The sequence below is a fragment of the Pleurodeles waltl genome, chromosome 12, assembly GCF_031143425.1.
Source record: "Pleurodeles waltl isolate 20211129_DDA chromosome 12, aPleWal1.hap1.20221129, whole genome shotgun sequence".
Classification (NCBI taxonomy): domain Eukaryota; kingdom Metazoa; phylum Chordata; class Amphibia; order Caudata; family Salamandridae; genus Pleurodeles; species Pleurodeles waltl.
In genome coordinates, this window is record NC_090451.1 from 529,243,826 (window position 1) to 529,270,809 (window position 26,984).

The following is a 26,984-nucleotide window of genomic DNA, read 5'->3' on the forward strand; positions in this document are numbered from 1 at the left end:
TTCAGCCTCTGGAGGAATTTATATATTCCTTTGGTTTCAAGCCCTTCTATAACATCACAGACACCAAGCTATTTCTGAAATTCGATTAGAGAATATATCAGAGGTTGACAAAGGTCGATCAGCTGAAGGACTCTTGTGTTCAAAATCTAGAGCTGGAAGTGTGGGATAACAAGCAGCTCCCTTTAACATAATGGAGACAAGACAGAGCTCCTTGTGGTATGGGGCTGCATCATTTTAGGCCTTCAAGTCCTTCCCAAATAACTGGGCCCCGAGCCACTCTTGTCACTAAGAGAAGGATGCTTCATTTGACTTCTTCCATAGTAGTAGTCTGCTTACCTGATTGGCACTGACCTTGGGCAAGTGACTTCTCTCTATTGTATTCTTTGTATGTACTAAAATAAATGTGGAAGATTCAAACGAGGTCCATGCTTGTGACTGACGTCCTGCTACACAAGATTGTAAACATATGTGCCTATTAATGACCCAACACTGACGTTCCTGCTGCTTGTTGCCCTTACCTCAAAGCAGCAGAGACAATAGTGACCGGCAGAAACTTGAAAAACGAAAATACCACCTCAACAACAGTGGCTTTAGCCTGAACTTGACCCAAAAGGCACTTATGCTGATGTCAGGCTAGCCATAGGTAGTCAGGCTACATCTAGGGGACCAGAAAATCCTGCCCTTGATTAACATAAACCAACATATGAGCTATGTATTCCTTACGTATGGCTAGTCTTATCCTGTTGTGGCTCAAGGCGCTCCTTAGTAATTGAATTATCATTTCCACAATAATAGAAATCTGACTGATGGGCCCTGTCAGCTTTCATTGAACACTGTCTGTGAGGTGCCTAACCCAACAGTTACAGTGAATACCCATGACAGAGGGAATCAATAACCAAAATCTGTGACTGGTTAACTCTCCGTAGCCCTTAACTTTAACCATGAGATAGCCAAGTCTCATGGACCTCGGAGGTGCCCTAAAAACGTGACCACAATACATAGAAAATATATATATATATATAAATGTATTCCTTCTGCCTTTCTTATTTTTTCCTAATTGCAAGGCTGCTACAACCATAAAACCCAGAAGGGCTGGGGAACCATGACCAACATTGTTGTGATTGATTCGCCCATTGCAACCCCCTAACCTGATGTATGCAGATCTGATGCTTTGTTCCAGCTTTAGGACGAGTTGTGTTGTAGGTGGGTCTAGCAAGTAAGCTTTAAAGTCTGGATGATTTTGGTGAGTGCGGAAAGATATACAGTAAAAATAAGGGGCCAATTTTTCGGAAACCAAAATCTAGTTAGTAATTGGTGGTCTGCTGAACTGAGAAAGGATAACAATTTGGATTTTTTCTATGAGATAGGAGTTAGCAATTAAGGATGGTGCCTTAGATTCCATTCTCCGTCCACGTTTCAACCAGTAGCTGATGGTCTACAGTGTTGAATGCTGATTACAAGTCCAGAAGATGGATGGCAGCCACACTATTGAAGCTCACCATATTCTTGACATCATACCAGATTGCAGTTAACATGGATTCCACACATATTGTGGGGCAAAAATCAGACTGTCGGAGGAAATGTTAGTTTGTGTAAATCGGAGATGGGTGTGAAGGCTGTTTTTTCAGTATGTTTCTCAGAAATGATCCATAGACTATTAGTCGGCAGTTTTCTGGGACAGTTTTGTTAAGTCTTTGTTCTTAAGTATTCACATTAATGTGGGAAGTAGGATGTTTGTAGTTCCTTGGGGAACCTCTGTAGTTAATAGAGATGACTTAATGATTGGTCTGCACTTTGGTCTTCACAGAGACCGTGGTTCCATGGGTGATTCTCTGAAAGTTTATGGAAGGTGTGTAAATCAGTTCAACCCCACCTGAGTCTTAGTCACCATAATTGTTTATACACAGCTATGGAAAGGGTCACTGGGCTAGTCAAACGTGAAGACGTTTTGCACATGCCTTAAATGCACACAGGTGGCCTAGTGTAGAAGGGACTCTGCGAGGATAGGTACCGACCTGGGGTAGGTTTTTTAGTATTAGTCGGCATTCATAGATAGGCCAGTACGGTTTACTGGAAAATCTGTAGTGATTTCACTGTGTTATACATATACCTGAAAATTGTCTTAAAGTGCAGTTTCACTCGATTTAAGCCTACTTAGTCCAGTGATGTGTCAAACTGAGGTATTACATGCACGCCGAGTTTGATTTCACACATTTCAATAATATACTTATACCTGTTATGGGTTGTCCGAATTGTACTATTTCTCTGGCTCAGCTAATAATATGCCAGGCCCTTGCCCTATTCTCTGATCCAAGTTAATTACTGTATTCTCCAGCAAAGGGAACATAGACCTTCTCACACCAAAGGAGGAATTATCAGTGGTTGACAGAGTTCCTGAGAAGGAAGAGGTGGGGAGGAAAATCAGCATTTGGTTAATAGAAGTCACACTGTACCTGGCCCTGGCCCAGGCCCAGTAAACAAAGGAGGAAGCCCAGACATATGGATCCAACACAGGAGGGCTCTCCTTTGGTGGGAAGGTATGTGGTAGTGGTGTCTGTTAGGGTGAAGCTGAGGACCTCAGAGGAGCTCCTCACAGAAAAAACTTGACAGATATATTTTGGATTATCTTAGCATGCTGCGCAGGAAGGTTGGGACAGGGTTGAAAGGATGATGTGGGATCCTAGGAGTGTCCAAGGATGCCTGGCATCTAGGATTTTCCACCCACACTCATAAAGACCTACACAAAGAGAAACAGTGAGCAAGACCCTGGACCTGAACGGTGGCAACAGCAGAGTAATGGGCAGCTAAAAAGAGAAGCCCCATCTCTGTGCCTAGCTAAGGACTCTGTCTGCAGCTGACCCCCAGGACTAGATGGATATCTCCAGGGCTAGTGCACTGGCCTGCTTATGCCCCCTAGAGACCAGCTGGGGGGAAATGTGGACTCTCCTGCTGCACAGGTTCTCTGCAAGACAACCAGGAGGCTGTGTGGATTGGGGGTGTGGGCAGGATGGTGCTTTGCTGACTGGTAGAGGAAGGGCTGAGTAAGAAGCCACCACCAGCAGGAGAGGAATGCCAGCAGAGTAGAAGACTGGAGAAGCGAGCCAGTAAAATCAGCTGCCTGCAAAGTGCACCCTTTGAAGGACAGAAAAGGCCTGTTTAAAATGCTCCTTGTGGCTAAAACTCACCACCAGATGTAAAACGAGCCAAAATTGGCCCATTAGGCCCAGAGTTATGCTCCGTTGAAGATTTTACCTGTAATCCCTGCTTTAAACAAAAGAAACGCAAAAACAAGCCTGTGGTGCTTTGCTGCAACTCCTAACAATACCCCTGGGGTGGGCCAGTGCAAGGTTAATTTATTTCACCCATGGAGAGTGGGGTGTGTATGGGGCCTCCCTCCCGAGAACTAGTTTTCTCAAGGGGGCTTTTATTCCTCGCGCACCAGTACAGTATTTAATGGGACACCCATCCTTGAACCCTGAAACCAAGCCGCAGGAGCTTCTCATTAAATATTCAACCTTCTCTGCCCAGGAGTGCCCCATAATGCCCCACAAGATGCCTATTAGTATATTTGTCTTCTTTGTGGTACCACAAGGTGGGGCAGAAGGAGCACCAATATTACTTCTGTCGGGCTTGTATTATTGCAGAAGGTACAGCAGCCCTCCAGGAATAATATAAATGTCCTCATCCTATGTCTCCCAGGTCATAGGATGCATGACCTGGGGAGACTGTTGTGCATTATTTAGACATTCTGCAAGCTGGAGCTTGGTTCTCTTCTGCTCTGAAGTGCAGGGCCCCCTTGTGGTTGGTTCTTTGGCTGCATTATGTGGACTGAGGAGGTTAAAGACAGACTCCCACATCTGTGTTATGGCTGATTAAAAATGCAGTTATTTCAAGTAACTATAACTTGTGCTCCAAAGTAAATATAACTCGCGCCCTCCCCATGCATTGCTAAATACCACACATTTTACATCAACAATTGCATCTTCCATGACATCATTGATAATATCATTGCAACATTTGCAGCAAAATTATTGATCTGCAAACTGTGCATGAATTTGTTACTTGAACATCTGAATTTCTATGGGTTTGTGCATGTAAATTCTGATCCTAACTATAAATTCCTTGTAATGTTTGTTTTTTGTGTGTGTGTGTATGTATGTATATGTATATATATATATATATATATATATATATATATATATATATATATATGCTTGATGGCATGTGTAGCTGCAGATACACATGCTGTGCATTAGTCCACCATCTAGTGTTGGGCTCGGAGTGTTACAAGTTGTTTTTCTTCTAAGAAGTCTTTTCGAGTCACCGGATCGAGTGACTCTTCCTCTTCGGTTCCATTGCGCATGGGCATCGACTCCATTATTAGATTGTTTTCTTTCTGCCGTCGGGTTCGGATTGGTTTCCACTCGCTCCGAGATTTTGATTCAGAAAACTTTGTAAAACTCTCTTTTCGTCAGTATTGTATCGATCTGGTTCATATTCTTCCATTGACACAGCACTACCATCAGGAAAACAACTTTGTTCGCCCATCGGGACGCGCACGCCCAACTCGGGCCTATTCGGGCCGACCGCGTGGAAGCCTCATGGTTTGGACTGCATTCCGATTCTGTCCTCGATGCCACGCGAAGTACCCGTACACAGACCAGCATCTGGTTTGCAACCTCTGCCTTTCCCCAGACCATCGGGAAGAAAACTGCGAGGCCTGTCGATCCTTCCAATCGAAAAAGACTCTGAGACCGAAGAGCACAAAGGCTCGAAATGGCGTCGAAGAGCAGGGAACATCTCGACGTAGAAGAGGAAGAAATGATGCAGAGTGCAGTCTCAGTTCGAGATTCCGAGTCCGAACAGAAATCAGACAAAGACAGACCAGTCACAGCAGGACAGCATGTGAGTACGTCTACCCCTGCACCCTCACAAAAGAAAAAACACAAGGCCTTGGGTGTGCCACTGTGGAAAGACCATGGCTCGTCCTGGAAAAAGACTGTCGGTGACCGAACTTCCAGTTCGGCGCCGAGAAAGGCCACTCCTCCGAAAACATCGAAGACAACAAAAAGCTCAGTTTCTGACTCCAGTAAACACCAGTTTTCGAAGTCGAAAATCAGAAAGGCAGTTTCGGAGCCTAAACCTTCGTCCTCTTCATCTTTTTAGATCCCGAAAAAGCACGCTTCGGAGCCGAAAAGGCCATCATACACAGAGGAGCATGGACTTTCAAAGAGACTTAAAGAAAGCCACAAAACCTTTGAAGAGGAGTTAGTGGTAGAACCTATTTTAGAAATTATGAATGAAAGACAATCCAGGATCCACATCCATAAGGAAACAGGAAGAATTCTTACAGCACCTCCTTTAAAAACAGAGGAAGCTAGCTTTTCAGGAGGAATTGGATACTATGCAGCCTCCAGCTAAAGTGCCAAAGCAGAAAGAGAAACCACCACCTCTTCGGTCTTCTGCTCCTCACTCTCCTCCTCCATTCTCCCCACCTACCTACCTCTCCTCCTCATTCTCTCCACCTACCTACCTCTCCTCCTACCAGCCCTACACCAATGCAATCACCCACTCATTCATAAGATTCACAACAGGACAATGACTATCACCACCTGAGGATAGTACTGTCTATAATCAAGTCATAGCTAGGGCTGCAGCATATCATGGTGTTACCATGCATACAGAGCCACTAGAAGAGGATTTTTTATTTACCTCTTTATCCTCAACACATTCTATGTACCAGTGCCCCCCGATGCTCCCAGGCATGGTAAAACATGCAGATCAAATCTTTAATGAACCGGTAAAGACACGCATCATAACACATAGGATAGAGAAGAAATATAAACGTGCACCCTCTGTTCCTGATTATATCACCCATAAGGTACTTCCTGATTCTGTTGTAGTTAGCGCTGCCAGGAAGAGGGCAAATAGTAATTTATCAGGAGATGCACCCCCTCCTGATAAAGCAGGAAATTTGATGCTGGAGGAAAAAGAGTTGCATCCCATGCAGCAAATCAGTGGAGGATAGCCAACACGCAAGCACTGTTATCTTGCTATGACAGAGCCCATTGGGACGAGATGCTGGACATAATACAGCATCTCCCCAAAGAACACCAGAGAAGGGCGCAACAGGTAGTGGAGGAAGGGCAGGCCATTACAAACAACCAGATAAGATCTGCCCTAGATGCAGCAGGTACCGCTGCTAGGAGCGTCAACACTGCAGTCACTATACGCAGACATTCATGGCTCCGATCTTCTGGATTCAAGCCAGAAATACAGCAGGCAGTGTTGAACATGCTGTTCGACAAAAAACATCTTTTTGGCCCAGAAGTGGACACTGAAAAATTGCGAAAAGACTCTGACACAGTAAAGGCAATGGGTGCACTGTACTCTGCACCACATAGGGGGTCATTTCGTAAACCTCAGTTTCGAGGTGGTTTCAGGCCACAGCCCTCAGAGGCATCAACCTCGCAGAGAAAGCCAATATAGAGGACAATACCCCCAAAATAGAGGGAAATTTCAGACCTCTAAGCAGCCTCCACAGCACCCAAAACAGTGTCTTCCCTCATTCCCTTCCACTCCACACCTCTCCTGTGAGGGAAAGACTACAACAGTTCCACACAAATTGGCAAAATATTACCACAGACAACTGGGTGTTGTCAATTATCCGCAATGGCTATTGCCTAGAATTGATAAACACTCCTTCAAATATTCCACCAAGGTTATACAAACTATCCACAGAACACACAGTTCTGTTACAAGAAGAGGTCCAATCTCTACTACTCAACCAAGCAATAGAAGTGGTTCCACAGTCCCAAATAGGAACAGGAATTTATTCCCTATACTTTCTAATTCCCAAAAAAGATGGCAACCTCAGGCCCCTCAATCTTTACATCCTGTCAGAACATTTTCACATGGTAACTTTACAGGATGTCATCCCACTACTACAAAAACAAGATTTCATGACAGCCTTAGACCTCAAAGATGCGTATTTTCACATAACCATCCATCCTGCACACAGAAAATATCTCAGGTTTGTCAATCAGAGAAACCACTACCAATTCAAAGTGTTACCCTTTGGAATAACAACAGCACCAAGAGTATTCACAAAGTTCTTGGCAGTAGTGGCAGCCTACCTAAGAAGACAACATATACATGTCTTTCCATATCTAGACGATTGGCTAATAAAATCAAGCAGTCATACACAATGCCAAAATCATACGCATTATGTAATACAAACCTTACACACACTAGGCTTCTCAACAAACTACCAACAATCACACCTTCAACCAGCACAAATACAACAGTATTTGGCTGCAATACTAAATACTCAACAAGCTCTAGCATATCCAGATACACAAAGGATACAAGCTTTCCAAAATATAATCACACAAATACGAACAAATCAACAATACACTGTCAGATTTGTCATGAAAATTTTAGGAATTATGGCATCATGTATTGCAATTGTTCCACATGCAAGACTAAACATCCGGCCCTTACAACAGTGCCTTGCACAACAATGGTCACAGGCACAAAGTCAACTCCAAGATCTAGTGTTGATGGGCCGCCAAACATACATGTTCCTTCAGTGGTGGAATTCCACAAATCTAAAAAAAAGGGCGGCCATTTCAAGACCCTGTGCCTCAGACCATATTTACATCAGATGCATGATTGGTTGGGAAGCTCACCTAAACAATCACAACATTCAAGGGCAATGGGGTGTCAAACACAAACACCTACACATAAACCACTTGGAGGTATTAGCTGTTTTTCTAGCACTCAAAGCTTTTCAACCACTTTTGACACAGATGAATGTGTTTATCAAAACAGACAACATGACAACCAAATTCATCTATTGGCACAATACATTCCAGGGATAGACAATCAGTTGGCAGATATCCTCAGCAGAAATTACCAACAAACTCACAAATGGGAAATTCATCCTCGGGTGCTTCAAAAATACTTTCAAAAGTGGGGAACACCAAACATAGATCTGTTCGCAACAAGCAAAAACACAAAATGCCAAAACTTTGCATCCAGACACCCACATTCCCTATCCAAGGGCAATGCTCTATGGATCAATTGGTCAGGGATATTTGCATACGCTTTTCCCCCTCTCCCACTCCTTCCGTTTCTTGTCAACAAGTTGCGTCAAACTTCCTTCAACATGATACTCATAGCATCAACATGGGCACGTCAACCGTGGTACACAACATTAATAGATCTGTCGGTAGTATCACACTCCAAACTCCCATACAGACCAGATCTGTTGACACAAAACGGAGGTCAAATCAGGCATCCAAATCCCAAGACACTCAATCTAGCAATTTGGCTCCTGAGGTCATAGAGTTTGGATATTTACTACTCCCATCAGAATGTATGTACGTTATTAAGCAAGCAAGACAACCTACCTCTAGACAGTGCTATGCAAACAAATGGAAAAGATTTGTATATTACTGTCAAACCAAAAATATAGACTCTTACAGCATCACTACAAGATACTGTATGTTATTTACTTCATTTACAAAAATCAAATTTAGCATTCTCTTCAATAAAAATTCATCTTACTGTAATTTCAGCATATTTACAAAATATACAAAATAGCTCTTTATTTAGAGTTCCTGTCATTAAAGCTTTCATGGAAGGTGTAAAACGCATCATTCCACCCAGAACACCACCAGTTCCCTCTTAGAATCTAAATATAGTGCTTACAATACTTATGGAACCACCATTTGAGCCTAATCACACGTGCCAAATTCAGTTTCTACCATGGAAGGTTGCCTTCCTAGTGGCAATTACTTCTTTTAGAAGAGTAAGTGAAATCCAAGCCTTTACTCTTGAAGAACCTTTCTTCCAAGTGCACAAACATAAGATTGTACTAAGAACAAATCCAAAATTTCTACTAAAAGTTGTATCACCATTTCATATAAATCAAACAGTAGAACTGCCAGTCTTCTTCCCACAGCCAGATTTTGTGGCAGAAAGAGCTCTACATACATTGGACATTAAAAGAGCTTTAATATACTATATAGACAGAACTAAACCGTATAGAAAGATTAAACAACTATTTGTAGCTTTCCAAAAACCACATACAGGCAATCTTATGTCAAAGCAAGGTTTAGCACGATGGATTGTAAGGTGCATCCAAACATGCTATATTGAAGCAAAAAGACAGCTTTTAGTTACTCCCAAAGCACATTCTACAAGGAACAAAGGTGCAACAATGGCTTTTTTAGGGAATATACCAATGGCTGAAATATGTAAAGCAGCTACATGGTCAACACCACATACATTCACTAAACACTACTGTGTAGATGTTTTATCACGACAACAAGCCACAGTAGGTCAAGCTGTTCTAAGAACATAATTTCAAACAACTTCAACTCCTACAGGCTAACCACTGCTAATTTATGGGAGGACAAACAGCTTTGTAGTCTATCTACAGCATGTGTATCTGCAGCTACACATGCCCTCGACCAGAAAATGACACTTACCCAGTGTACATCTGTTCCTGGCATGTTCTGCTGCAGATTCACATGCACCCTCCTTCCTCCCCGGAAGCCTGTAGTTGTTTAAGTTACAAACATTTGTACATATGTAGATACATTTACATTTGCATAGACATCTCTTACTTTATACCTATATACTCTATCACTCCTTCCTTTACCCTCTGCGGGAAAACAATCTAACAATGGAGTCGATGCCCATGCGCAATGGAACCGAAGAGGAGTCACTCGATCCCATGACTTGAAAAGACTTCTTCGAAGAAAAACAACTTGTAACACTCCGAGCCCAACACTAGATGGTGGACTAACGCACAGCATGTGAATCTGCAGCAGAACATGCCACGAACAGATGTACACTGGGTAAGTGACATTATATATATATATATATATATATATATATATATATATTTCCTCACACCAATGCCGCAGAACTGCTGCTGAAGTCTCAAACGGGTGCCTGCATAGTGGCTGTGGATTTCACATAATAATTTCTAAAGCAAATGCTCCCGAAGAAAAACCTCAAGGAGCTGGTTGGGGCACTCATCGGGCTCCTAGAATTAACATTTATATGGACCAGCATGTTTCAGCAAAGCTGTCTTTCTCAAAGTCAGTTGCACAGAGAAGTTTCACTTGCACGTATTTAAACACTAATTAGTTCACTCCCATTCACAGCATTTCATCGATAAGAGACAACTGTTTTAAATACTTCCGCATAGCTTGTTTTTCCTCTGCCATTAGAGCGTATATAGATAGTCATTTCAAACATGCTTTTCAATTCATTTTGCCTTCCGTTGGTGTTTTGTTCCATAATGGGAGCAATGCATAGCATATATATTCACTTGAGGCAAACAGCTCATTTACAATGAGTCCTCTCACTTTGATCCAATTTGTTGATGTCATGTCATCTTTAAAAACAGACGTGAAATAGTCATTGAAAAACATTCATCCATAGCCCTCGGCTTCTTGAGGTTTTCCTTGGGGAGCATTTCTTTTCAAAATAATTACATGGAATCCACAGCTACGATGGAGGCACCCGTTAAAGAGTTCGGCAGTAGTTCTGTGCCATTGGTGTGAGGATTGTTATACGCTGCCAGAACCGCCGCACTGCATTGGTTCGTGATATTCACCAAGATATTGGGATATTACTATAATGTCCGCTCACAACAAATATAAGCCCGGGGAGGTGGCAGTCCCCAGGACCTCAAGAGGGGACTTCGGTCGAGTCCCAAGAAGGCTGACAACACTTCAACAGCTTCTGTTGTTGAAGTGTTATTAGCCAATCAGGTATCTGCACGAGATCGGAAGGGGTCGCGAATCCTTCGCGTCCCTAGATATACAAATTTGTTTTCCTCTTAATTTCTCAAAAACTGATGAACAGAATTACACCAAAACATAAAAAGCACTTTTTCAGGACCAGGACCTACCTTCCTGGCAAATTTGGTGTATTCCGTCCAGTAATTTTTGCGCTGTTGTTATTCATAATCCCTGTGGGAAAATTAATGGGGAAAACGTCTTTTGGGACCCCCCTTTTTTCTCGGCTCCCCTGGATGAATTACCCCAAAACTTTCCAGGCAGCAGCTCACAGGACTGACACATTTTTTTGGAAAGTTTTGTGGAGATTCGTCAAGCCGTGCCAAAGATATAGGCAAGTAAAACACTTTTTATATAGAAACTAGGTCCTAACTATAACTACCTAGTGGCGACCGCCACTAGATAATATATATATTCTCCAATTTCCACTTGCTAAGTATCCCATCCACTTAAGCACAGCACCAGGCCTCAACGGGCAGGGAGTGACCCCCTCCTTATAGTCCCAAATTGTTTATTTCCTACCCTGGGCTGTTCCACACAGGATCCCTTGCAAAAGACAGTCAAGGCCACAATGTTTTGTTGTGAAGCAAGTTTATTAATCCATGGCAAAACAAAATCCCAACACATTTCTATACAGGCGTCATCTTGATTACGGGTCGCCTTTTTCACTGAAGAAAAAAAAAAGGTTAAAGTAACACTATAGTTCGGTGAATATGTCAGTGATAACGTTAATGTTTTGAACTAAAAAAAAAAAAAAAAAAAACTTGCAGCCCTGCCATGCATTACTTATGACCTCACATATTACATCACTCATGACATGTTCTATGATATCACTTAAAGTGATCAACCTCTGGTCGAGGGGAGCTCCGCTGGGCCTTTCGAGGCTCAGGGAGGGGGTTCCTTGCTGCCCCTTCCCTATTTTGTTACATTTCAGCCCCAGGGGTGGGCTCTCTGGGGCCTTTTGAGGCTCGAGGAGGGGGAGTGTCCAAAACGCACTATCTGCAGACCAAGATCTACCTTCCTGATGCACAAACTAGTCAAAAAGTAGCACCTTTTTGGAAATGTTCATGAAGAGTAGTCTAAAGGTGCTACATGTATTAGCAACTCAAAAAAACCTTTTCGTATGGAAAAGTGATCCTTACTATAACTTTCTAGTGGCTACTGCTGTATTTAGTAGTGTCTAATAATGTAACTTTCCTTTTTCCAAAAAAAAAAAAAAAAAACACGGACTGTCAAATAATGTATTGAGTGTTGTGTGCCAGCGGGTGAAGGTTACTGACCCTCAACCACCTCCCCTGATTATATCTTGGTTTGTTCTGCTTCACGACGCTAAGAGTCAAGTGCTACAATGGGAACTGGATTTCCAGTAAGGAGACAATTGTGGACCTATTACTTGCACAGGACTCACATTTTGCACAAGTAATAGCCAATTTTTAAATATAGCAAAGCCATGTGTTATAGTTAAATATACACTCGTTTGTATTCAAAGGTTAAAAAAAAAATATGGGTGCTTTATCCATGGAAGAAGTGAGGAGACCCACTGCTCGTGTTTATCAGACATGCATAAACATGTGAATTCAAAACAGTGGTATATGTAGAAAAATACAATTATAGCTGAATTTTACTTAACAGTAGAGGGGTTGATGAAATGTATTTTTTCTATTTATCTTCAAATAATGGAATGTATGAGCAATGTAAGGTAGTCTGTCAGGTTTTTGGCCCAAGGAGTAATACGTAAATGTATCATCAGCAGAACAGGTGTCCGATGATTGTGAGGAGCAACCCTTTTGGTGCTGGTGAGTGATGTGTGTTGAGATAATAATGTATCCCTGCTTTGAAATCGTGACTTAATCTCTCAACTGAAAATAGAGAGAACAGACTGTGGTCCATTGTGTGGTGGAAACATTAGGTGTCCCTCAAGTTCCACTCTTGTAGGGGTGCCAGGTGGGTAGAATAGTCACATCCCAGTGTAGCAAAGGATTCCAGGGTCAAATACTCCCAGGTACAGAGATTCGCTGGTGGCTGAGCACTGTGATGAAGAGATGTTTGCTGACAAATTCAAATGAGGCAGTACCAAGTGAGTCCAGTGTCTGTGTGCATGTCTGACACACAGAAAAGAAATCACTGCAGCCGCAATGGAAAGGTGTCCTTTCCTTTTGAAAGCAACATGAGCTGCATAATAAAAAAAATGCTCCCAAGAAACAACTAGATATGGGTGGGGTGATCTCTCAATGAGCGCTTGAAAGGGCTGCCACACACATAGAGAAATAGACTTATCTTAACCTCATTAAATGTGTGGAGCATCTACTAAGAAAAACAACATTATGCAGTCTTCTTTCTGGCTACCACAAAATGAGGATGGTTCAACAAAAGCTCAGACGGCAGGGGCATTCACAGAGAGGGATAAGCGGTGTACCTCTTTACAATGCATAATCGTATGCATTAATATTCATATAGCATGAACTTAGCTCGGGAGCGGTGAAGCATTGTACATTCTGGTGAGTGATCTCAAATAGGGAGGTTAAATCGCAGAATTATACACATTTACTCTAGCATCTTCTGTTCAAAGTTTAGGAACAGTGAGATTAAGTGATTTTCCCAGAACTGTACACTTTTCAATCAAGTGCCAAGCTGGTTTAAACTCAGGTTCCCTGGTCAACTTAGCCAATAGATCACATCTCCTTCCTTAATTGATGTAATAACATATTTAAAGAATTGTAAAAAACATAAGTGTTGAATTCCAAAATGTTTCTTAAAAAATTGGGCACCTGCAACTTCCACTGCCAACACTAGTATCACCCACTGACAAGGTGACAGCTGGACTTCTGGTGAAGAAAGGAGCAAAAGGAATGGGTGAAATGTTCTGTAGAGCTTACTTTAGCATCATTGTTTGGCTGCTTGTTCATGTGTCATTTACACTGCCATTTCCCATTTTATGGTCCTTCTCTCCCATCTCAATCGCATTCCTTCTCACTGCTTTCTCCTTTCTACCCTTGTCTCGCCTTATTATCTCACACTTTCACTCTCTTCTTCTTCACTATTTTCTCTCATCTTTCTATCCATCTCCACGGTGTCTTCTTTCAGTCCCTTCTCTCTAACTCCCATCCTCCCTCCCACCTTCTCCACACTTCCCATTAGAGACAGGCCATGCCAGAGTCTAACCTCTGTGAGAGGCCTTGTGCCAAGTAACACAGTTCCCGCAGAAGATCAACTTATACATTTTTGGAATGAATACTGAAAAGGCTCATCTCTGCCTGTGAACTGGCTAGCCTCAATCTACGAAGGGACATGAATTCTGTGGACTCTACACAGGCATCCCAACAAAAGACATCAAACGACTCCAGCGTATCCAAAATGCATCCGCCCGCCTGATCCTTGACATACCCCGCCGATGTCACATCTCCCCTCACCTGAAGGACCTCCACTGGCTCCCCGTGGACAAGAGGATCACCTTTAAACTCCTCACCCACGCTCACAAGGCTCTACACAACACCGGACCTACCTACCTCAACTCCAGACTCAACTTTTACGCCCCCACTCGTCAACTCCGCTCTGCCAATCTCGCCCTCGCCATCGTCCCCAGGATCCAGCGCAAGACCGCCGGCGGCAGATCCTTCTCCTTCCTCGCCGCCAAGACCTGGAACTCTCTCCCCACCTCACTGCGCCAAACCCAGGACCTCCTCGCCTTCAGGAGACTCCTCAAGACCTGGCTCTTCGACCGCTAACAGCTCACCCACCCCCCCCCCCCCACCAGCGCCTCGAAACCCTGACGGGTACATAGTGCGCTTTACAAATGTTATGATTGATTGATTGATTGATTGGAGGAGCGCAGCTCTGTATATACAGGGAATCAGCTCTGGTTCAGTGAAAGAAATCAGCTGTCTGTTCTTGGACTGCGCTTTATCTGTGCAGGAATTTAGCACTGTGGATGCAGGGACTCGGCTGTAGCTGTCGTCGCTCAGCTCTAAGAGGATGGGGTCTGTGACAGGCCCACTCTCAGTGAATGTGCAGGAACTCATTTTATCAGTGTTGGAGCCAGTTTATTTCTTCTACGTGTTCTGTCCTATCTCCTGAGGCGTAATCAACTTTAATTTTGGGTTCCTCTCCTTCATAAAACAGGCACCAAAATGTGCTTCTCGATCCAAAGCACTCTTAATAACCCTTCGAGTAGTATGGCCAGATGCATGAGGGTTGGTACCTCAGTTTAACCTCTCATCAATATTTACCTAGTCTTCTAAACCCAGCTCTTTTGCACACCCTCTCCTTCCTCCATCTTCCTCACGTCTGTGCTTTGTTGTGAATGTTTTCTTGACAATTGTTGCTTTTGGGTCTTCTTGGTGTGCGCTTTTGGCCTACGTTTGTAGGGGGGACATTTATAAAGAGCAGGGAAGTGGAGGCAGAGGGAAAGAGACAGTGGTAAGTTAAATAAGAAGACAGCGAAATGAAGAGTGGGAAGTGGCAGATGGAGGAAATGAAAGGAAGGCTGGCAGGGAGCAGAGGACGAGGCAAGCGGCATGTCGAGAATGACTACAGGGCCAGAAAGCAGGCTGTTGTGGCCCAGCTGACTTTGGGTGGACAGTACAGTCGTATTCTGAAAGCACTGCAGCACATGAGAAGGAGAGGGGGCTCGGGCAGATAGGCAAATGTCAAAGAACACAATTGGAACATTTTAACTCTTGGCTCTGGGTACCAAGCTTCAGCTTTAAAGTCCACTCTTCAGGTGGACACGGAAAATAGGGTGTCACCTGGAATGTGTCTCAGCAGCAGATGTGCTATCCCGCAGGACTACACCCGCTCGTTTGAAGAGAGCATATGGTGGCATAAGGCGAGGCAGGCACCTGCTGACTGCAAAACTGGGTCAGCTTGAGGAACAGAAAAGCCCGGCAACTGTGCAGCCAGTATGCATTTCAGCTGAGTGTTTGGAATGGATGTGCCTGTCAGCTCTGGAGCCTGGTACCTTCTCCCTACAGCTGCAGACATAGCAGAGGGCCAAGAAGTAGACTACACGAGTGCTGAGGCGGTTGGTGCACTCAGTGCTGCTGCAGAAGAAAACTTCAGTGGGCACAGTGCCATGCTCATCCGCCTCTTCAGTCTATCAAGGGCTTAATTTGTGCTTGTTGTTTCCGGTGCTGAGCACCGGCACTTATTTTGGAGGGACGGCGCTTATTCTTCTGCCCCAAGCATTTGCTGAGAGCAAAAGGCACATGTGGGAAAGACGGAGGAAGACAAAAAAGAAAAAGCATCACAAAGGTAGAAAGGAGAAAGCTGCAGAGTGAGCTGAAGGGGCAGGGAGTGGCTTTAAATAGATTCAAGAGCACCCAGATGGCTTCAGGATTTCCGTGCTCGCACATTTAAATGCAGCAGCCGCCGCTTATGGCCTGTTGGAGTAACTGTGAGACATGAACTTATTGTCAAACCATCACCCTGAATCCAATGCTGCCTGACAGACGCACAGGCAACAATAGTGCTTGAGCCTTAGCTGGCCTTCCTTCAGGCCCTAAAACAGGCAGCCAGGGAGATTGTAATCAGGATTTGTATTGCTGGCTGCGGGTCCATCTTTTAAAGATGTGTTGCTGCGTTTTTGTGTGCATAATTTAAAGATTTCAGAAAAAAGATTGTGTTCCTAGCTCGAAAGCATCTACACTTACTGAAAACACAGCAACGCCTGTTACGCAGTGGACGGCCTTTCGCAAAGGTTGATTAGCCGCAGTTAGTTGCTTATTGCTGTATTTGGTCATTTAAACTTGTACTAACTTAGTGAAACATAGCCCAGACGTGTAAAAATGACAAAATAATGAAGTAATACTGGCACAAAATGTGGTGCATTACACCACTTAATTTCCCTATTCTTGCCACGTAATTTAGTTGACCCGCCACATAATTTGGTCGTTCCATCGACATAATTCAAGAGGCCCTGTTAATAAGTGTTGTTCTCACCCACCAGCAACCACTGAAGCAAAATAAGTAGTGGCCATACCCCTATTTGACAATATCACTTTAATGTTCCTTATTTTTTTTATCCACTACTTATATTGTTAAGAAGCGAAATTATAAGAACCAACCCCACCCCACAGAATATAAGATGTCATTGCCATAAAAGTCTGGACTGCCTGGTGGACACGGAATCACTGAAAAGCCATCTAAAAAAACAAACAAACAAACAAAACAAAAAAAAGCTTTCTCCCTATTTTTGCTTTTATGTAGTGCTTTCTACCAATCGTAAAGGGTAATAAGCGCTACATACACGTATACATAAATGACAAGCAGACAAACTGGTTCCACGGCAATCTACAGCCCGGCCCATGATCGGCCAAGGCCTCTCTGCTCTGCCGGCGCTCACGCATTCCTCTGAATTAACATCACTCAAAGTACACGCTCTGTTTACTGCGTTTCCCAAAATACGGCAGGCGCAGCTGTGGCATGAATTAAGCACACGCTAGAAGATTGACAACGGTCACAAAGAAGCAGATTCCACGAGCACACTGCGGCCTCGCGGGTGCTTGTCACAGAGGTCTGGACAGAGCAGAGCTCGGGATGCGGCTCCGAAGCAAGCACTTCATGTACCCTAAGAGGCCTGTTCAGCTTCTTGTACCTCTGCACAGTGTCTTCACAGGAGGTGGAGGTCGCAGGCGATTCACAGTCCATGGCAGGGCGACGTGCTTTAGTAGTCACTCTTTCAAAGGCGAGGCAATGGCTGCCTTTAGTCCTGAATGAGAGGACATCTACACTTGAGGGGGTTCTCTACAACTTGACCGATGCTTGTATTCAAACCAGACGCTTACTTCCCCCGACGAGGCGTTTATATTTTATGCAATTGCATTTGTATGTATGCAGTGCTTTAAATGGGCCGGTACTTTTTTATTTTGAGAGGGAGCGTACCTGCATGTCTCTAGGAATACGTAATACGTTTAATTGGAGAGTACCTGCACCTCTCAGAAACAAGCAGGTACTCCCCTACAGAGTACCTGCTTTTCTATTTTTCCACTTCAAGCACTGTATGTATGTATGTATCACCAGAGTGTGTTACAGTAAACCGAATATGAGGAATTGTTTAGCATCGATATTTCCTAGACTGCGTTGTGAGTAAGTGTACGTAGGGTAGCGTACACACTAGCGCAAGGATTATTTAGTGTGTACGTCAGGTGTAACTTGTGTTTTCTTTCCGTTGTTAGGATAATGGGAATCTGCTGGGGCCATTGGGGTAATGCTGTGTGCGTAAATCACAGACAGGGATGGGATCAAAATGGAATGGATGCGAGCAATGCTTTAAATGGGCCGGTACTGTCCGGTACGGAGTACCGGCACTTTTTTATTTTTAGAGGGACAGTACCTGCTCTTCTCAACAAAAACGTAATACTTTATTTGGAGAGTACCGGCACTTCTCTGAATTAACCTGAACTTAAATTTTTCCATTTCAAGCTCTGGATGCGAGGGCTTTTTTATTTTTATTGGTGAGTTTCCGCCGCGTGTCCCACGCTCGGGAGTACTCCTGAGGTGCCGAGGTTGGTTGCCCGGGCCGCGCGGGAGGGAGACGCACACCAGGCCCTGCCAGCGACGCGGGGTGGGGGTGAAGAGTAAAGGGAGGGCTCGTCCAAGAATGAAATGTCATGTATCCGTGGAATGGTTTGCAGGGGCGGCTTGTTTCCAGTTCTTCTGTTTTGGCGTTCTTGGGGTTCTAGTCTTCAAATGTCTTGGCTCCTTGACCTCTGAGTGCACCTTTAAGAACGTCCCTGAAACATTTCTCGTTCAGGCCTGCCAGTGTACAGTGTAGGGCAGATGTGCAAAAGAGCATCGATCTGTTTAAACACGGCTCCCAAAATTACTTCTAGATATTGAGTGAAATAAGCCTTCCTGTGACCAAACGCGTTTAAAATGTGGTGCTTTTATCAAGACACTGTTGATAGAGCGCTTCTGCCCCTCTTGACTATGTTCAGAGTGTTTCTGAACATGTGTTCCACTTTTCGCACGGTGGGGGCATGCAGTTTTTGAATCTGTCATTGTGGAAATGATACTTGCACCTCGGCAATCACTATTCGAATTCTCCACTGTAACTTGCTGTCAGCCACTATCATCTTTTCCTGGCTCATGTGTTCTGTTCTGCAAGCTCCCTTCGGGCTGAGGCGTCTGCGTGGCTCAGCCTCGTTTGCTGATGTGCCAGCACCTGTGCTTTGAAAGTTCACAAGAGCTGGCGGCAGAGACTTCTCAGCTGCAGCATTGGTGGTTCAGTGGTAGAATTCTCGCCTGCCACGCGGGAGGCCCGGGTTCGATTCCCGGCCAATGCACGAGCAATTATTTTTATTTTTTTTTAACATTATTTAACTATTTATTTCTAAGTTATTCATCACAGGAGATTTGTTCTAAATCTGTTGAAATAAGATTTTTTGGGATGTTACGTCATCTTCACAGGTGTGGGTGCACTGAGTGATGAATTAGATTTCCGTGGACAGTTCACTTAAAGATATTAATTGCATAACAAAGTTACTCCTTAAAGGCACTCAACTTTCCCAGGGCAGCTAGGGTGGGAAGTAGCGACTTACCCCAAGTGGGGGAGGTAAAGGGGCCGAGGTTAGAAACTAAGGCATAATGTGACGCCGGACATCACCCTCAATAACATAAATGTCCAGTAACTATTTTATCCCTATAAAAAGTACTTTGACTAATTGGTAACATTTATGTAGCTTCTTGGCACTAGATTCTTCATAATGTTAGCTGATGTAGAAGTTCTCGAGCTCTGAACATCAAAATAGAAGCGTTGATGAAGAATTCAAAACAGCTGTTAAAATCATTCTTTCAGCTGGAGCATTGGTGGTTCAGTGGTAGAATTCTCGCCTGCCACGCGGGAGGCCCGGGTTCGATTCCCGGCCAATGCATCGCATGCATTTTTAAAACATTTTGGTTGCTTTACATAAACACCTACAAACAGGAATTCCAGTGAAAAGTGTAATGCTATTGTTTTTAAAGACTTTAAAAAGTTATATAATTCCAAGAAACGTGAAATTAAAAAGCTTCGGCTGCACGTCTTTCTCAGTTTTACACTCTTAACTCCCAATCCGATCTTGTAATTTCTCTGGTATTTATTTACAACACAGTCATATGATCACCATACATTGCTTGAAAGTTTAATTCCTCATGTACATTGAAAAAATTAATAGTATTAGGAAGCTGGAGTGAAGACAATAGGTGTTGGCCAGAGCTGAGTTGGCTACAAGAAACCAGACCGTTCCCCAAGGATCCACGCATGATGCCTGCTTTAATCACTTTACATGTAATTTTCCCTAACAAGACCCACAACTTCATCCATAAACAATAGAGTATGGTAGCAGGATGCTAGAATACTTGTGTTTTTTATGTTAAATATATTTATAATTGCACATTCTGCCAGCAGTATGACCTTGCATTGCTAGCGGGTCGAGTATCTCCTCGCCCTTAATTCAAGGATTACAACATTCGCCCTAGTCAGACTGGATGCATAAGGTGTAACATTAGCATTGTATGTGTGGTTCAGACATTTTTCTATTAGTGTGTTTTAATGATCAACTTATGGATCTGCTTTATTGAGTTATGTGACCTGCAGTATTGCCAAAGTGTTTGGGTGCTGTTTTAGATATTTGGATTGCCCACTGGCCACAACTTTGGCAAACATTTTGAAAAAGCGAACCTTACAATTGAAGAGATATCTGATATAAGGTAGGCTTTAGTTACAGGCTTCCTTGGCTAACACTAAGAAGTAGATCAACATTAAGGAATTCTTCAGTTTCAAAGACTCCATTTTCTTCCTCCACAGTCTTTTATTCCTGATTGTCAGCTAATTAGCATGTCACTTGTAGGTGTTAGAGACTTTGGAAGTCTAGTACATGTTACTTGTTCATCTTTACCAGACAGGCATCTCTCAAGGTCAGATGCTGGACTACTACGGAGCCAGTTCAGAGCCTGTTTCCCCATTCCCTAGGCAATGGGGGCACCAGGAGGTAGTAGTCCACTTGCCCAAAGGGGTGGTTATAGATTTCTCTGGTTGAGGGTTGTCAGATTTAAAATACCTCTCTCCTCCTAATGAAAAGTAGATTCTCCCCCCCCCATGCCTTTGTATTCAGATGGTCTTACTTTTTTGAAAAAATGAATAACGCATTCAAGATATCTACTACTCAGAGCCAAACAACTGTGTGCTTTTAAATAAGGGGGCTTCATCAATACCTACTGAGTGCAACAACTGAAGTGCTTGATTCCCAGGAGTGTGCTATGCATGTTTTCATCTATGTGCCTCGGCTAGGCCAAGTCCCTTGAGGCAGCTGTATGTATGTATGTATGTATATATGTACGTGATGTTTGTATAGCACAAAGCTAACCAAAAAGCAGGAGAGTGTAGTCATTTTCCACATTGCGTGCTTACCTTTGGAGGCTGGGCAGGCACAGGGATGCAGTCTCTTGGTGCAAGCCTTCTACAACGGAAGAGGACATCAGTGCACACAGTGTGGCTGCTGCTTGGTGTGAGGTTTCAAATGACCTAAACTGACAAGTGGACAGACTTCATGTCCCTGAAAGCCAGGAGACTCTCATAAGACTTGCAATGGTGGCAGGCATTTTGGGTTCCTGAAGCATAAGTTCCTCATGTTTCAGGGCATTTCTTGCTAAGCACTCGAAACACTCAGCAGCTGTAGCCGGGCTATTATTGCCTGAGACTGATGATGATGCGCATGGACTTGTAAAGCCCAACAGATGCCCCGAAGTGTGCCCCTGCGCTGAACCTCACAGGTATGAAGCTAAATCTGAACAAAATGCCACTTTCATCTTTTTCTTAAATGCCTGTTCAGACCCTTCAAGACTAAGGTCAGGAGGAAGTCTCTGGTTTCATCCAGCTGTAGCGTTGACAATACAGAGATTGCCAGAAGGCAAATCATAACTCAAAGTGGGAAGAGTGAACTGAACCATGAAATTCTATAGAAGTAATTCCTTTCTTTAGGAAGTAACACTTCTGAAATATATATTGAGCCGTTCTGTAAGAAAAGACAAAGTGAAGCTATCCTGTATCTCTTTTTTTGTCCTATTCCCCTTTAACCGGGTCTGCTGCTGTTAATCAACATAATATCCTTTATATGTTTGGAAGTGGGTTCAGGCAAGTGAGGAGATCCTATTTCATCAGGTTCATGATGAGCCATGCTGCAGTGTGTAAGATGCCCATGAGGGTGGCCAGTGTGACTTCTCTAAGGCTGTGCAAAAATCATTTATCACCATTCAGATGCAAGAGTACGAGGACTCGAGCAGAGGTCCAGCCATTTACTTTCTTCATTAAAGAGAGCAGATACCAGGCTGCCTTGGTTTTCTTGGCAAAGTGTTTGTGTCCTGGTGAATCTGAGTGACTTGGCATTGGGTGAAGATTAGAGTCTAGGTTCGTGTCATTAAGCTAGGTGTTGACTCGTTGCTTGGTGTTCTTGGTGACTAGTAATATATATGTTATGAGTGGCTGAGCATCAGGAGGGGGCCGCATTTTCAGGCCGGGGTGGGGTATAAGCAGAGTTTGAAGCGTAGAATGTGTGGAGTCGATGAGGCTTTAGATTACAGTTGTGTGTCAGGAAGGCCCACCGTGTAATTAAGGTACCAGCAGCAGCTGCTTTCATCCTTACAGGTATTCTACCACTTTCTCTGTGATCATGTCTGTAGCTAAAACGAGGTCTGCCTAGCATTCCTGGCCATTTTTGTCAGTACTGCAGAAGAGAGATAAAAAAAATATTTGATGGTGCAGAAGGCTTGTGCCTCACGCTGTTACCCCTTTTGGCTATCAGGACTGGGGAATCAAAACAGCCATGGCAACAATGCTCAAATCAGCCCACTCCTTTAATCCCCTCATGGAATCTCTCTCTTTTCATCCAACCATTATCCCTCTCTCTCTTTCCCCTCCTTCTCTCCTTCTATCCCTCTCTGACCCCTTTCTCTTCCCTCCCCTTCCCTCTGTTTCTTTCTTGAAGCCTCCTTGTACCTGTGGCAATTAACCTCAGGTAGCTGGGTAAAGTGACAGTGGCACCAGGAGCACCACGTGCCCTAGAGGCATTAGCTTTGCTAATGTGTTTTAGTGTGGCTGCTGTTCAGCATGGGTAAAGGTTAAGGGCATAGAGGAGAGTGGCATGGAGTGTAGTAGAGTGTAATTGCAAAGAACAGAGTGTTGTACAGTGGAGTGGCAGAGAGTATTCAGCTGAATAGTATTCAGCGGCATACAGGGCACTGTTGTAGAACGTAGAATGTAGATTAGAGTGTTGCATAGTAGAGTGCAGTGGCATAGACTGGAATGGTGCAGAGTGGAGTAGCATAGAGTAGTGGTGTAGAGTGGCATAGTGTGCAGTGGTGTAGAATGAAGTGATGTAGAGTGCAGTGCCATTGAGTACAGTGGTGCAGAGTGCAGTGGCAAAGGGAAATGTAGTGCTGTGAGTGGAGTGGACTGGTGTAGAGTGCATTGGTGTAGAGTGCTGCAGAGTATAGTGATGTAGAGTGTAATGGCATAGCGTGCATCAGCATAGAGTGCATCAGCATAGAATTCAGAGGCTTATAATGCAGCGTTGCAGAATACAGTGGCATAGATTAGAGTGGTGCATAATAGACTGCAGTGTACAGTGCAGTGGAGTAGAGTGGCAGAGAGTGCAGGGGTGTGGAGTTATGTAAAATGCAGACGTGTAGAGTGCAGTGATGCAGAGTAGAGCGATATAGAGTGCAGTAGTGCAGATTGGAGTGGCATGAAGTTCAGTGGCGGAGAGTGCAGTGTTGCAGAGTAGAGTGGCATAGTGTAGTGGTGTTGAGAGCAGTTGCATAGAGTACAGTGGTGCACAGGAGAGTGCAGTGGCTTAGAGTAGAGTGCAATGGCATAGAGAGTAAAATGGCATAGAGTGGCACTGAGTGCATTGGTGTAGAGTAGATTGAGTAGAGTGAAGTGGCGTAGACTGGATTGGTGCAGGGTAGAGTGCAGTGGTATAGAGTAGCATAGAATATAGTGCTGTAGAGTAAAGTGGTGGAGAGTGCAGTGGTGCAGAGTAGATTAGAGTGGTATACAATGGATTGGCATAGAGAGCATGGGTGTAGAGTTGCGTGGTACATAATAAAGTGCATTGGCATAGAGCAGTGGTTCCCAACCTGTGGGCCGGGGACCCCTGGGGGTCCGCGAAGCCTCCTCAGGGGGTCTGCGGCTGCTTAAAATTTTTAATAATATTAGGTCCCAGGTATCAGTAATGACTCCTTGGGGGTCCCCGTGTTCCAATAATTCAGTGGGGGTCCCCGGGCTCCAGTACTGATAAAATGGGGGTCCACAGAAGTCAAAAGGTTGGGAACCACTGGCATAGAGTGTATCAGCATACAATGCAGTGTTGCAGAGTGGCATAGAGTGGAGTGCTGTAGAGTAGGGTTGTGCAGAGTAGATTGGAGTGGTCTAGACTGGAGTGAAGTAGAGTGCAGTGGTGTAGAGTGCATTGACATAGAGAGTGAAGTGGTGAGGAACGGAGTACGCAAGGTGTGGTAGCGCAGAACACTGTCATTACAGACAACACATTTTCAATTGAAATGACCATTACATTTGCACAGATACAATTTTACTTATACAATTGTACAGTGCACAAACAATAATGTGTGGAAATGGCATCACCTAGTGTATTGATTTGTTTTGATCATATTACAGTGTTTGTTCCCACCACACTTAGGTATTACCAAAAATGTGCTTCTATTCTGAAATACTTGCAGGGTTCATTTAAATATTGTTGAGTGCTGGAAAAAAACCTTTCCTACCCGAGCATCCAGCAAGATTGTCACATAAATCCTCTCACTTTGAAGTCAGAGAAAGAAAATGAAACACCATTCTCCCCTGGAGGACAGAGCCTGACATTTGACCTCTGTCTTTGTACACAGCAACTGTGACAAGATAAGAACAAGATTTACAGGCCTGTTTACAGAAAGGAGCACTGTGGAAGAATACAAGGGGATTTGGTGTGAAGAGACTTTACTCCTGGGGAGGGCCAAACTCACCCCTGGACAGCCTAAAACAAATTAAGACAGCAAATAGAAAGTCAGAAATTGTGAGTCACAAACGATAAATACAATAGTAAGCAACATGCAGAATGCATTCCCAGGAAAGCTTTCTGAATGTCCCCAAGATGTCTCTAGCAAACCAGACAGCTGCACTTTCTCATGGTCTTTGATGTAAAAACGGCCCACAGAGGTGCAGACCACCGGGGAATTAAACGTCCACTTGAATGAAAAGCCTGTACGTCCCTGATGAGAAGATGCACAGCACAACATGAAACAATACACAGAAGTAGCTGATGTTCCTATAAACCCATAGTATGAGAGGTATGCCAGATTCCTTTGGAATGCGTTTGAACACCACTTATACTATCTGCAGGACAGAAGATAGAGGCTCTCACTTTTATCTGTGAATGTCAAATGGTTTCTAAGTACTACCAAAGTATCAACTCATTTCACAGACCTGGCATTCAGTGAAGTAGCCATAGCCTTTTTAGGAGATGTCTCTCGTAATTTTACCATATTGCTGTTAGACTAAAAGATCACAAATGTTCTCAGATTTCTCTTTTTAGGAAAGTTCCCTGTTTGGAGTGCACTCTGCTGCATAATTACGACAAAACATTGACATTGTGTGATCAGAGATTCGATTTAAAAAAAGCACAACTCAAGCACCATCTATTCAGTGATTAACTGGAGCTGGTGGTGGCAGGTGGTGACCACTTGCACCCATTTTGGGGAACAACACTTACTTTTCCACATCAGACTTTAATCCGGAGCAAATGAGAGAAAAGCATAAAAGGAGGAAATAAGAAAAAAGACAGAGCAACAGTGACAAAGGGAAGACAGCAGGCATTGAAACAAACCTGCAGGAGTGAAATAAAAGGATCAGGAGCTTCTGGTGATGGATTAAAGAGGCATGAGGGGGAATCAAGACTCACCCAGCCTTGGTGTTTGGCAATCGTGACATTTGTCAGTCCTACCTGCAGGTTCAGAGAAAAACATTTAGGCCAACACTTTTTATTTTACACATTAAGCAATGAATCCACCTGATTGACCTCGAAAAGTCAGGGATATCATTAGGTGCAAGTCATGCAATGAAACCATCCATAGAGGCAGTACAACATAATAAAATGTCCATATTCTAGAAGAGTAAAAGAGTACTGCAACCCTATCTGCAGCGTAGAAAAACATGACTCTTGTTGTTTTCTTTTTCCTAACCACTGGAGTGGAAGGGAAAATGATGTTTTTCCTTTAAGATGAAAGGAGTATAATATCAGGCACACGGGGGCAAGATATCATAGTTACATCCAGGTAATTAACTCTGACTCAGGTAGGCTCTTGAGAGTGCTTCTACCCCTGCCCCTTCAGACAGTAATGATGTGCAACGGGAATGCAGAAAGAGTGTATGAAGCAAGTCAGAGGAAGTGTGATTTTGAAGGTTTCGGATGCACCTAGCAGTAAGAATGTAAAACAAGAGAGGATTTGACTTGGCTTTGGCTTCAGTAGTAGTAGGACCTGGACAAGTGAGATCCTTTTGCTACATCGTAGGTCAGAGAGCATTTACTGGGTTGCATCTATGGTGAGTACTGTTGTTTACCCAAGCATGACCCAAGCCTCTGGGTACTGTTGACTTCAGTTGGTTAATCAGGTAACTCTTTGGGCTCCTAATTTTCCAGGTAAAATGAAGCAGAACTGCTAAGGTTTACTGCAGCTGATGGTCGAATTTTTGAATTTTTGGAATTCTGATAACTAATGACACAATTATTTAGGGCCAGATGTAGGAAATTTGGAAATTGCAACTTGCAATTTGCGAGTCGAAGCGACTCGCAAATTGCAAGTCGCAATTTCCAATGCAGAACGGTGTCTCAGACACCGTCTGCGACTCGCTATGGGGTTGCAATGACCCACCTCATTAATATTAATGAGGTGGGTCGCAAATTGCGGCCCCATAGCGAGTCTAGGCACTCGCAAACATGGAGGCCTGCTGTCGTCAGCAGACCTCCATGTTCATGACTGCTTTATCAATAAAGCAGTTTTTTTTTTTTAAGTGTAGCCCGTTTTCCTTAAAGGAAAACGAGATGCACTTAAAAAAAAAAAAACGAAACCTTTAGTTTCGGTATTTTTTCAGGGCAGGTAGTGGTCCCTTGGATCTGTTCACCATCAACATTGCGT

General features: G+C 43.7%; 1 protein-coding gene and 2 non-coding genes across 3 annotated transcripts in view; all 3 read left to right on the forward strand.

Annotated features, from left to right (window-relative positions):
• VAC14 (VAC14 component of PIKFYVE complex) overlaps positions 1-26,984 on the forward strand; it is a 1,245,171-nt gene that overhangs the window by 397,385 nt on the left and 820,802 nt on the right. The window lies entirely within an intron of this gene.
• On the forward strand, positions 19,032-19,102 carry TRNAG-GCC (transfer RNA glycine (anticodon GCC)). Its single transcript has one exon. It is a non-coding gene; the product is annotated as a tRNA-Gly (tRNA).
• Positions 19,620-19,690, forward strand: TRNAG-GCC (transfer RNA glycine (anticodon GCC)). The gene has a single exon. It is a non-coding gene; the product is annotated as a tRNA-Gly (tRNA).